Here is a 13,042-nt window from a genome sequence, read left to right on the forward strand (position 1 = left end):
CTAATGATAAAATAGAACAAATAGAACAATATACTTATATTACAATTACAATAATGATAGTAAAGTTATATGAATGTGGTCTCCCTCTCTCTCAAAATATCGTATTGTACAAACCTGACACCTTCTCTCTCTTAACTGAGCACTTATCACACGCTGTGGCTGTAATTTTTAGGGTTTGAGGCAAAACAACACAGATTTCTTTTTCCTTCTTCACAACCTCACGGATAGAAGGTTCATTCTTACGTACATCTTGGCAACCTCAGCATACTTTTTTTCCCTTTCCTTATTAGCTTTCACCTTTCACTTAAAGAAAGCACTGCACGGCATCTCTGTGGCATGTCTGAATTGCCAGCATCACTCCTCTGGTGATTTGGGGCCATTTTTAGTAAAATTAAGGTCAGTGAATAGGAGCACTGGGACAGTCAGTCTGAAAACCTAGGTGGCTAACAGGCAGGACACGATGAACAAAAGGATGACTCACGTCCCAGTGGTCGGAGCTGAGGCGAGCGATGTTATCATGCTGCTCAAACGGGATCAAAACTGATCAACTGTTTATTTCTGGAATTTTCCATCTGATACGTTCTGACTGCAGTTGGCCATGGGAACTGATACCACGGAAAGTGAAACCTCAAGTGAGGGGGGATGACTGTATATTTGTGCACATATCTGTACAAATGGAACCACACTACACGTGCTCTTTGCGGCTGGTTCTCTTTGCCTATTGATACATTAAGAATTTACACGTTTACCTAGTTCTCTTGCACAGCTGCCACGTGCTCCTCCCCATGACCGTTCTCTACCGCGGCTTTCCTGCCACTACTGACGGTGAAAGCCCTGCGGATTAGGTAACTGCGGGGTGTTTGGGTCCTTCCTATTTATGTCGACATGACTCTCCCAGCCCTCGACCATCACAGCACACAGACCCACCCTGTCCCCCCGATTCTCTCTCTCCAATTTGTCTTCATCTAGGTCAGGTGAATCCTCCTATAACACACCTTTCCTGTTTATAAAACAAACAAACAAATAAAACACACACACACACAAAACTTAGATGACCTATGAGTTTTGCTCAGTAAATTAAAAACCCGCTATTTCCTGGCCTCCGAGATTTCCAATCCAATTTTCTGCTCTATCTCCCAGCACTGCCGACCCTTCTACGTCCTGTGACCCCATCCTAGAGGGCTGGACCCCACTGTGTAAGGAGGATGCCGCAGCGAAGAGCACACCCCTCCCTGCCCTTGGGGCGCTTCCATTCTCTGAGGACACAGATACAGACAAATAAACGCATGACACGCAGGTGAGCGAAATGGGACAGCATACAGCAGGGGGTCCGGGGAGCGATGGGAGTGCGGGGTACAAGGGAGCCTCCATCAAGGGGGGCACTGGATAAAGACCAGAGGAGCTGAGAGCTCCCCTCCTGGCCTCTCCCCACATCTGAACCTTTAGTTACACCTTCCGCTCTCGTGAGAAGCACCGCCTGTCCCTTCCTGGGGTCTGTCCTTTCCGACTGGCCCAGACATGCCCTGTGCTGCCTCCTCGGAGCTGCCAGTGCTCAGGCCACTCATGACATCACACCTCTGAGGGCTGCGGTGTGGCCGGGAGGGGAGCACCCACTCTGAGTAGTGCCACGTGCCTGGCTGTCGGCTGGGTCAGCGTTCAGTTATTATGAGGATGAGTGTCCCTGAGAGGGGAGCTGCGTCCAGCTGCAGACCAGACACCTGAGGAGTCGGGGCGGGGGAGGAGCTTCACGAGGTCACAGGACTGCACAATGGGGGCACAGGGTCTGAACTCGAGGCCCCGACTCCCCCAGACCACGTGTACCGCCCCTCCGCCCCCAGCTGCCTCCTCCGGTGCTCAGGACAGGCCCGCGACTCTGGTGGGATGAGTGATGGGAAGGTGCGCTGCGGTACAAGAGAAGAACCATGTGTCTGGGGGGTGGAAGCAAGTCTGGGGACACAGGGTGGGTCCAACTGGTGTCCAACAGGCCAGCACAGCTGGACGTGGTGTCCGGGCACGAGCGTGGTAGAGGCGCAAACTACCTGTGCGGGAGGAACTAGGGAAACCGAGCCAGACAAACAGCAAACAGCAAAACCAGCTGACGGACAAGGAGAAGCGCTGGCACCCTAGCAGGCGGGGGTCAGCAGGTCGCAGTGGCCCGAGAGCGGGCAGCCTCCCTGGAGCCTGGAGAGCCCCCAGGAGCAGGCAGAGCCCTGGGGACGGCATCACAGACACTCAGGAGCCAGACACCGGGGAGAGGAATAGCTATTCTTCACCTGATTCCCAACATTTAGATTTAGAAAAATCCCCTCTGATGATTTAGAAAGCCCTTCTTGCTTTCATTCCTTTTTGCTGCTTTCTTCTGACTGACTTGCAGGGAAATAGGCCCAGAAAGGTTCGCATCCTCTGGATAAGGATGCATTTGCTGGTTTTTGCACACCTGCCCAAAGCTGCTGGGATCTCAGGGTCACCTCCCACCTGGGGTGGGGCAGAGCCCCTCTGCAGAAGGGGGCAGATCTGGCCCCTCTCCCCCAGGGCAATCCCCCCTCGCTCCCCTCTGCCCTCTCCCCTCAGTCCCCGGCTCCACACCTGCCAGTCAGGGGAGAACACTCCCATCTCAGGGTGACATTCATCCCTGTTTGTTTCTCAAACCCCATCTGAAAGGGACAGCACTTGTGGTCACCCCTGCCTGTCTGCTCACCAACTATTCACCTGCTTACACATCACCTGTGTCTACACCATTCTCCACACAGCGAAGCATCAACGTTGGTGGTCCCTGAGCTGCTCTAGTGATGGAGAACAGGAAAGTGATGGGAAAGTCACAACCATCAGCCTCCCGTCTCGCCTTTAAAAGGTGCTCCCTTTCCTTTTAAAAACTTACCCCATGTAATACTTCCTTGTATGAAAAGACCCAGAAAACGCACAATAGCAAAAATTAAAGAGAAAAATCATTCAGAATACCATCACCCAGACACGTTGGACATATCCTCTTGAAAGTGTATCCCTGTGCACATAAATAAATAATAAATATAATGTTAGGCTGTAATACTGTTCAGTTATGATTTTTCCCCCTCTTAATATATTGTGAAATGCCTTCCCATGTTAATAAGTAAATATGTGCTTCACAGTTTTCTAAGGGCTGCTTCAAATACATTTGTGCAGATTTACCAGAATCTTTCATCCTAACTATCAATAGATATTTTTATTTCCATTTTAAACATCTCCCCAGAAAGGTGTGTAAAATACATATACAGTCAGTTCTCCATATCCATGGGTTCTGCATCTGTGGATTCAACCAACCGCAGGTCAAAAAATATACATATATGTAAAATTCCAGAAAGTTCCCAAAAGCAGAACTTGAATTTGCCACCCATCAGTAACTATTTCCATAGCATTCACATTGCATTAGGTATTATAATGAATCTAGAGATGATTTAAAGTATATGTAGGTTTTATGTAAATACTGCGTATGCCATTTTACATAAGGGACTTGAGCATCCTTGGATTTCTGGTATCCATAAGGTCCTGGATCAACCCCCTGTGGATTCAGAGGGTTGACTGTATATCAAAATGTTCATTTCCCACACGCTCATGGAAACACCATGTCTTAATTATTTTTATTTCTGTCAATCTAATATCTTCCTTAATAATTTAGAAAAAGCTGCATTTCTGAGTGGAAGTGAACTGCAAGCAAATCACACAGCTTCAACTTCAGGAAAGAGGAACTTCCTAAAAGCAGACATCAACCATTAAAAAAAACCACCCAAGTATCTATTTCTATTTCTATTTCAAACCCCTGAGTGACTTTAGTGAATCCGGCCATGTAGTTAGTTCATCGTTTGGTTCATGTTTTGCTTTTCAAAATTTAAGGCGTAAATACACTCTGGTCCCCACTCACACTATTCAACCCTCTCCCCTTCTCAGTAGCTATAATTACCGGAAACAATCATTTGCCATGTCAGGTAAGAGTAATTGAAGCAATGCCAATGATTTAACAGTTTATAAATGATGAATGACTATAAAAGCATTAAAATGCATTTTAAAGAATGTCCAATGAGATGCACAATGTTCGTGACATTAAATTTTAAAAAAAGCAATGTATCAAAGAGTACGTAGAGTAAAATACACACCTATAGATAAAAGACAGAATGATTAAAAATTATTAACAGTGGCTGACACAGGGTGGTGGGATTACACTTTTATATCTTCTTTTTATCTCTATGCTTTAGATTTTTAAAAATGAAAATGCGCTATTTTTGTAATAGCAATAACAGCTCACACTGTGTGTCAGGCCCCCTCTAGGGGATTAACTCACTCCGTCCTTATGAGAACCTCATTTTCTCCAGGCAGAGACGGAAGAAAAGAGCTATCCAATGGCTGTTCTGGATCATGGAGCTGGGAGCTGGGCTAGCCAGAAAATATTAGGAAAGATATTTAAAAATAAATACTGTGGAGAATGGGCAGAGCTGAGCTTAGACTGTCAGCTGGTCTAGCAAGGCTTCCAAATCCAGCAAAAGAAACCGTCCCCTCACAGAGGCTTTGTCCTGCTGGGTCCACAAGGACCATTCGCTGTTTAACATTTCCAGGGGCTTCGATATGTCACTTAAAAGGGGCACACATTTCATCTGATTGTTACAAGCTTGGAGAACCTGTAAATAAACATCACACAGGGTCTACCTGCGTGCACCACGCTCAGCATTCCTGCCCCTCCCCACTGTTTGTATGCAGTCCCTCCCCACCCCCCCCAATCCAGCTCAGCTCCCCAGGTAGGGGTCAGGTGCAACCCAGCTTCCTCCATCGCACACTTGGGGACCCTCCTCCTGCCCCCTCCGCTGCTCCTCGAGCTGTAAAGATCTGTATCATGCATGATACGGTCAGGAGGGGCGGCGGCAGCGGGGCCGCAAACATTGGGATGTCCACGTTGATTTCCCCTGCCTGCGCTCACCTGTCCCATTTCTACGGAGAAAGTGTTGAGAGCAGCGCTTCACCACCCACACACTATGGGCGGAGTCCGTTTCCTTCTCCTTTTCCAAGACTTGGCTCCCCGGCATCTTACGCTCCCCTCCCTCTGCAGGATCTGTGTTTGTTCTCTTGGATTGTTTTCATCCGCATGGAAATATACTCTAGTAATTCTGCCATGAACACCAACAAGCAAACAGACTGCAAAAAGCATCTTGACCCCCCGCACTCCTGTCTAGATACCGGCCCCTGGCTCTGCTGGTGCTTGGACAGAACCGCCTGGGCGCCACCCACGTGTTTCCCTGCTTCCTTCCGTGTCCTGCAAACTCATTGCATGTGGTCCCTCCAGGCTCTCCGAGCCCCTCTTGCCAAAATCACTGAGGGCATCCACAGCCGTCCCTCCTTGTCCTCAGCGTGCTGGCCACCAGCAGCAGTGCCCGAGCTGGCCAGCCCTCCCTCCCCAAACACCGACCGTTCTGCCGGCGTCCCCATCCCAGGGCCCCTCCTCTCATGCTCCTTTGCAGGCTCCTCATCCTGGAGCATCCAGGTGTGGGGAGGGTCACCCCAGGCTTAGATGTGGTCCCGCTCAGTCCTGTGCCTTTGGTTATCACCTACATGCTGAAGCTCCCAGTACACATCTTCACCCTGGGCACTCACTGTACCCGCACGTCCACCTGCCCATTTGTGTCTACTTGGCTGTCCAGACAGGGATTTGCAAATGGACCACCTACTTTCCTCTGTGCCTCAGCCCCCTCTCATCTTCCCCACCTCACAGACAGGCAACGCTGTCCACACCAACAGTGAAGCTGAAATCCGGGGTGTCTGCTGGTTCCCGTGGTCCCCTCAGCCCACATCTAACCCACCGCGTGGCTTTGGAGTCTGACCCTGAACTCTGCCTCCGTCTACATGGCGTGCTCCCAAAGTCCCACCATCTCTGTTCAGTCCTGCCACAACACGCTTCTTACTGGGCTCCCGATTATAAGTCAAACTTCAGTTTAAAGATGGAAATCAGATAATCTGACTTTTCAGTTTAAACCCTCCATGAGTGGTGATTTTATATAAAATAAAGGCCAGCCTGCAAAGAGTGACCACAAGGCCCCACGACCCATGTGAGCTGGCCACCGCCCAGCTGCCACCCCCTGTGCTCCTGGACACGCTCAGTGCTCCTGCCATGGCCTTGCCCCCACTTCTGTCTGGAGCACTCTCCCCATCAGCCTCCCATCACTTCCTCTCAGAGTTCAGACTGAGGTTAGAGGTCACCTGACCCCTACCCCCACCCACCTTTGTTCTCTTCCCAGCACTTGCTGGTGGCTGGGGTCACTTACCCGTTTACTAGGGGACTGTCCCTCCTTTCCTGGAGTGTCAGTGCAGGGAGGACAGAGGCCTAGCCTGTCCTGCAAAGTGTTCCCACCCAGCACTTGGACCACGGCCTGCCTTCCAGGGACCCTCAGTGAACACATGACCAATGACCAAAAGCTCAGTGATGTCCTGAGATGTTCCGGGTGCACATCCCAGATCCATTACTGGATGGAGGTGATGACCCAGGTGCCCCAAGATCCAAGGTTCACCTGCATTTTCCTTTGTGACTTTAAGAGTGAAAGGGTCACACTGCCTGGGTTTAGTCCTTGAAGCTCAGGTGAGTGTATGAGTGTGACTGTGTGTGTGTGTGAGAGAGAGGTCTGGGGCCCAACAAGTCTCCCTAAGCTGCAGTTTCCTTAGCCACAGGACGGGGTGATTTTTGTAGGGGTTAAATGAGATAACCCACGTGAAAATGAAGACCAGTGCTCGGTTCCTAGTTAGTTACTGTTCTTAAATTGAAATTTCCTCGATATCATTCTCGAAGCTGATGCACAAGGCAGTGAAATGTAGGCAGTTTCCAACCAGTAGGTTGTGAAATTTTTAGGGAAGGTTTTGTTGAGATTTTTAAATCTATAGAAAACTTCTTACCCTCTGGTAGACACCCCCACTCCCATACTGCATGCTGACATAGCAACAGCAATGTGGTTTTGGAAACAACAGAGATATTCCTGAGTCTAATTTACTGCTGCAATACGGAAAACATAAATGCTTCTTCCTTTCAGTCATAATAGGAACCTAAGAGTTTATGTGAAATTCTCTCCCGTTTCACATAATTGTTCTTAGGGTTAAAAATACACCAAAATCAGACTTTAAAAAAGTTATCACTGGGACATCCCTGGTGGCGCAGTGGTTAAGAATCCACCTGCCAATGCAGGGGATATGGGTTCGATCCCTGCTCCAGGAAGATCCCACATGCTGAGGAGCAACTAAGCCCGTGTGCCACAACTACTGAGCCCACGCTCCGCAACAAGAGAAGACACTGCGATGCGAAGCCGAAGCACCACAATGAAGAGTATTCCCCACTTGCCGCAGCTAGAGAAAACCCACGTGTAGCAATGAAGACCCAATGCAGCCAATAAATTAATTAACAACTTAATTTTTAAAAAGTTATCACTCATATTTCACGGAGAAGATAAGCCCATTTCCTAAAGCACTTTCCAGGAGGCTGAGGCTTAGGGGCTCTTCATTCCGGCTCGGCCAGACCCCTCCTCTCCTCAGCACTATCTGAAGCCAGACCCACAGCTGGTGGGCCGTATAAGCCAGTGCAGGGTCATCAGGTGCAAAACCGGACACCGGGATACCCGCCGCCTCTGTGGAGCCCTGGGTGTGGACTGCACGTGGCGGGTAGAACTGCGGGTGCTTTTCCCACCTTAAGTAGCTCATGCAGAGATCCCCCCCAAAGGCAGGAGAGGACTGCAGTGCAGGGGCTTCTACGGGGAAGAGCTAAATTTAACGAAACGTAGTTAAAGACCATGGCGTGCATGTTCTGGGCCTCCAGAGTTAGATCATGAACGTGGTTTCCAAGGCAAAGAAATAGTCCCTCTTATTATATGAAAGTAAGTATATCTTCTATATCTTGCAGTTAATCTTTTAAGTTCATTTGTATCCTTATAACACTTTAGATATCTGTTACACCACCTATAGCATCACTCATTTTATATTCTTTATAAACAATGTGTCCATCTCTGCTGTCGGATTGGGAACTCTGTGACAGCAGGGACCGTCCCCATCATATGCGCTCCCATGCTGCTGGCAGAGAGTAAGGCCTTAATGAATGTGCCTGGATCGAGTTCATAGACTAGCACGTAAACCTGACGTGATTTAACGTCTGCAGCACAGAAGCAATCCACACTGAAGTTCCCATTTCTAGCCATCTTGAAAGCAAATAAAGCATTTAATTTTAAGTGGCTCTATTTGAACTTGGTTTTGGGAGAAATCTGACCATCATTAGCAAACGGGTTTTTTGATTTTTAATGGAAATTTAACCTTCCTTCTCTGTATTCTAAAATGCCTCAGGAAGTCAGCCCCACAGCTGGTCCATGACTGATACTTCCTGCCCACTTATTAAGTGTTAAAAATCTCTTTGCCAGTCTTTTCCTGTTCATTTAGCACTTTGAGACACGTGTGACGTAGCAAATAAGGATATGGGCCCTGGAGCAAGACGGACTGGGTCCAAATCCCGGGGTTACTTTGGACGGGTCCCTGTACCTCCCCGGGCTCAGTTTACCTGTGTGTAAAGCGGGAGCCTGAAAACACCTCACAGGTTCACGGTGAAGTTTAAATGACTATGTCTGCACATGTGTGTACCTGTGAGTGCCGTGTAGCATCACTTATTGTTAATACAGAAGGTTTGCTCTTACTAGCAGGACGAGGTCCCCTAAGGAGCTCACAGAGGCTTTCAAAGACAACGCAGGGGATCCTCTCATTAAAAGTATAGGCAGGAACAGTTACTTCTAAAACTAAAATTTTTCTTGTCAGTTCTTACAAGGGCTATAAAGAATGGTTTACATCATGCTTTCTTCTACTTTAAATAACAAAGAAATTTAATGTTATGAAACAGTAAAAAAAAAAATTAGTAAAAAGATCAAGACTAAGGTAGTGGAGACCTCAAGGACTTTAATTTTCTGTGTTCCAACTACTATTTTTATTTTATTTTATTTATTTATTTTCATTCAAAATTATTTAATCACAAGGCTGGATAACTGAAAAAATAATCTTGCGTTAAAAACAGTTTCAGAACTAAAAAGTAATACACTGGTTAACAGCTTAGGACTCTAGGACAGTGATGTGATTAAACAGAAATGGCTTGAATCTTATGGATGCATTGATCTAGATTCAATGTTGATTCAGAAGTCTATTTATACAAATCTAATTTCAAAATTAAAAAATATCCATCTTGAGTTTTGCTTTCTTTCCGTGTCCATAAAATGAAGAGCTTTTCCTGATCACTAGTTTTTCATACAACAGACAAGTAAATCTCGTGGCGGTAGCCAGAAATGTTTACACCTTAGGAACTTCACAGCAAACAGGCCTCTTTCAATAAGCAGACAGCAACCCCTCATTTAACATGAAGCTGTTCATCAATCAGTGACATCCCTAGCTTCACTAGTTTTCATCAACCTGCAGGATGCTGGTAAGACTGTCAGGTTTTAACCAAGTCATTTTCCAGCAAACATTCTCCCATATGTTTTGGAACTTTCCTTTGCAACTTAGCCTCTCCACATAACAGCTCCGTTACACCGAAAGCCATTCTTCCTAGCCTGAAGGATCCGCTCCCAAGCCCCGATGTAAAAGTCCAACTACTATTTTTAAATGCAAGCAATTACGAGGCTACTCACCAATTTATGGCTTTAAGGACATAGAACGCTGGTGCTCAAGACACGTCCAACTTAAACGATTGGTACTGATCAAAATGCAACAGAGAGGTAAACCATATACTTTGACAGCAAGTTTTCTAACTCCCTATAGGCTGAGTCTTGTCAAAAATGAGTTGTTAGAACAATAGAAATATTCTACTCTCTGCCTACCCCTCTTTAATGCAACACTGATGCTGGAAATTTTTTCATCTAGCAATTGCAAGTTCATGGTACATTTAGCAAGAATAGCAGCATCTTAACCAAAAAGGAAAAATTCTAGAATTGAATACAAATGAGAACATTCAGAAATATTCAATCACTTAATATCCCCGTGAATGATCTCCTAAGTCTTCTAGAGTTTAACTTTGGTTGATAGATCTAGCATTTCTAGTATTTTAATATGTTCCCATTCTCTATCCACCAGAGAAACCAAAAATAAGTTGGGTACTTAGTATTTCAAATAAATTCATGTAGCTGAAATGTTTTAAATGAAAATAAACAAATGTTGACCTCAGACATCGCTGACAGTACGCCCAAGTGTCAGAACCACTCGATTTATTTGTCCTGGAGGACAAATGAGGTTTAACTCACAATGCTGGAAAGTCACGTTCACAAGAAGTGACAAGTCCCTGCTTACCCCACATCCCGTGCCCCACCCCCCACGCGCACCCTGGGTACCTTCAATGAACACTTCTGCAGACGTGGTGTCAGAGCCGCTGGGGTTCGCGGCCAGACAGGTGTAGCGCCCCGTGTCGTCCTCAAAGGCCTCGGCGATGACCAGCGTGTGCAGGTCGCCCCCGTCCCAGCGGATCTGGATGTCGGGACTGTCGTGCAGCTCGATTCCCTCACAGAACCATCTGCCGGCCAAACGGAAGTCGAAGGACAGGAGAGAGAGAAAGGAAACAGGGACGTTGAAAATCATAAAGCAGAAGTGAAAGGAGAGATGCTGTGTAACGAGATGCTTGTTTGATAAAAAAAAGAGCTGCGTCCATGTTACTGACATGACTAAGGCTATTATATTTGAGGCCATGAGATGCGTGGCCAGACAATTCCTGTGGGTTTTCTCTGTAAAGCATCTTGTACATTTCATCAACCTGGAGACAAGGGGCATCATCAAACTCAGGAAGACTATTTCAGTTACAAAACGAAAGGAAGAGAAATTCCAAATGTCTTATAAAAATGTTTTATCACAAATGCCTCTTACATTTACTACAATTTTATCTATTGTTCTTATCTAAAGAAAAATATGAAAGTAATATAAACACTGTGCTCAAAATACCTTATGTATCAAGGGAGACTGATGGTCATATTACAGACCCTGGGCAGCAATGTTCCTGCTAACCTGGTTAGCTGGGCAGGGACAGAGTTAATGCCTTCCACGTTTCTGATATTTAGAGAACTTTCCAGCAGTGCTTCTGGCCCCCACGATGAGGACGGGGCAGCAGTGATCTGTAATTCATTCTTGCTGGTCAGCACCCTTGCCCATCAACCAAGATCTTGGTGTGGGAGGCAGCAGGTGGCCAGACTATTTCCATGTGGGTTCCCCCTCACACCCTTTCCTTTATTCCCTGAGTACCTCAAACTCTCAACAGCATTTTTACAAAAAATAAATATATATATATATATATATATAAAGCTGCCCTAATCCCCCTTCCCCACCAAACGTGATTTAGTTTTAAAGAAATACGAAGAAATGTGCCACTGACAAAAGGACTGAAGCCTCTGGGACCGAATTTCCCATTTAGCTCTTAATCAGCACTGAGAAATTTTCCCTGAGTCTGATCTGCTATAGAATTCTTTGGACTTGGCATCCTTTGCAAATACGACACTGAAGACTAACCTTTTCTGCATTTAGGTAACATAATATGGGTATTTGTTTACATTTAATCTGAAAATACAGTTAATAAAACAAACCAGTTTGCTAATACTCCACGTATTAACTCCAGAAACTATATTAAAAAATAAGTACACGATACTTGGAAGAGAACAGATGACTTTGGGAATTAAAAACCATTTAAAAAAACCAGCCACCTGTGCATCTACGCAACGCAAGGCATATTGCTTTTGAGGCAGCTGAGAAGGCAATATTTTTTGCTTCTGGGCAGTTTCAGTTTGCGGTTTCCTTTGTTTTCATAAAGTCTTGGAGAACATTCTGGCCTAGAACCATCTTCTAGTCCCTTCTTCTCTGCCTTTTCCACAATCACAGTCCAGATTCTCATCCATGAGAATTGACTATAGCTTCAGTGTTACTTGATCTGAAGTCTTTTAATTCAGGAGCCCCCAATCTTTTTGGCACCAGGGACCAGTTCTGTGGAAGGCAATTTTTCCAAGGACTGGGGGTAGGGGGGTTTCGGGATGATTCAAGCACATTACATTTACTGTGCACTTTATTTCCATTCTTATTACATCCGCCTCAGATCAGCAGGCATTAGATCCCGGGGGTTGGGGACCCCTGTTTTAATTGATCTCTTCGTCCTGGCCATCTATGGGTTCTTTCCCATCCTGCGGCAGGTGAAAGTGCTCAACACTCTTCCGTACAGGACTCATTCCCTAAACTTTAGATCTTTATTGTTTGCTTTCCTATAACTTGGCCCAGGTTTTACTTTCAATCGTGTTCCTATACGAATCCTGCTTTTGTCAAATATCTGCGTGGATTTCTTGTTCCCTACGTAGCCCTCACGTATGACCTGCCTCCTCTCTGCTCCCGGGAATCCTCCCCTCACCATGTTCATCCCACCCTGGAGCTGCTCTCCTCCCAGACCCGTGAAAGGTGGCTTTGACAGATTCAATTCTACTGAGCACACGCTTGCTGGGTGTCACGTACTGGAGGTCAGGGGAGGAGTTGAGCCTGGTGGACTCTGGAATCAGCCAGAGTCTAGGTGTCTGTACGTCACCTAGAGTGTGTTAATCTTCCATAAAAAGATAAGAACCAACTGTCAGAGGAAAACTGAAGTATGAAAAAAAAACGCAATGAAGGTTTTAAAGAGAGGATGATTAATCACCTTGGTTAGACGTGCTCCTTGGGGACACCCCTGCCGGCCGCCCCAGGGGTGTGACACCCTGACCTCAGGTGGCACACACAGCCTGCGGGCCACTGCCTCTTTCCATGTGGCCTGTGAGCCGAGAAATGGTTTTCGTGTTTTTAAAGGTTAGGAAGAAAATCAGAAGAAGACGATTTTGTGACCTATGGAAATTATATAAAGATCAGAGTCTATAAATAAAGTTTTGGAGATCACAACTGCGCCCTTGCGCTGACACAGTGTCTGGGCCTTCTTCGTGCTGCACTGACGGCTGGGTCGCTGGGACAGACTGCATGGCCCCCAAACCCTGCAACAGCTACCATCTGGATTTTACAGGAAAAGTGTGGTCCT

The 13,042-nt window shown here is 46.4% G+C and overlaps 1 protein-coding gene across 1 annotated transcript in view; it reads right to left on the bottom strand.

Moving 5' to 3' along the window:
* PALLD (palladin, cytoskeletal associated protein) overlaps positions 1–13,042 on the bottom strand; it is a 254,461-nt gene that overhangs the window by 209,807 nt on the left and 31,612 nt on the right. The window contains exon 2 of the mRNA XM_057721456.1: positions 10,350–10,528. The gene's annotated coding sequence lies outside the window, so the exon portion shown is untranslated. The remainder of the gene's footprint in view (positions 1–10,349; positions 10,529–13,042) is intronic.

The sequence above is a fragment of the Hippopotamus amphibius genome, chromosome 2 (assembly GCF_030028045.1).
Source record: "Hippopotamus amphibius kiboko isolate mHipAmp2 chromosome 2, mHipAmp2.hap2, whole genome shotgun sequence".
Taxonomy (NCBI): Eukaryota; Metazoa; Chordata; class Mammalia; order Artiodactyla; family Hippopotamidae; genus Hippopotamus; species Hippopotamus amphibius.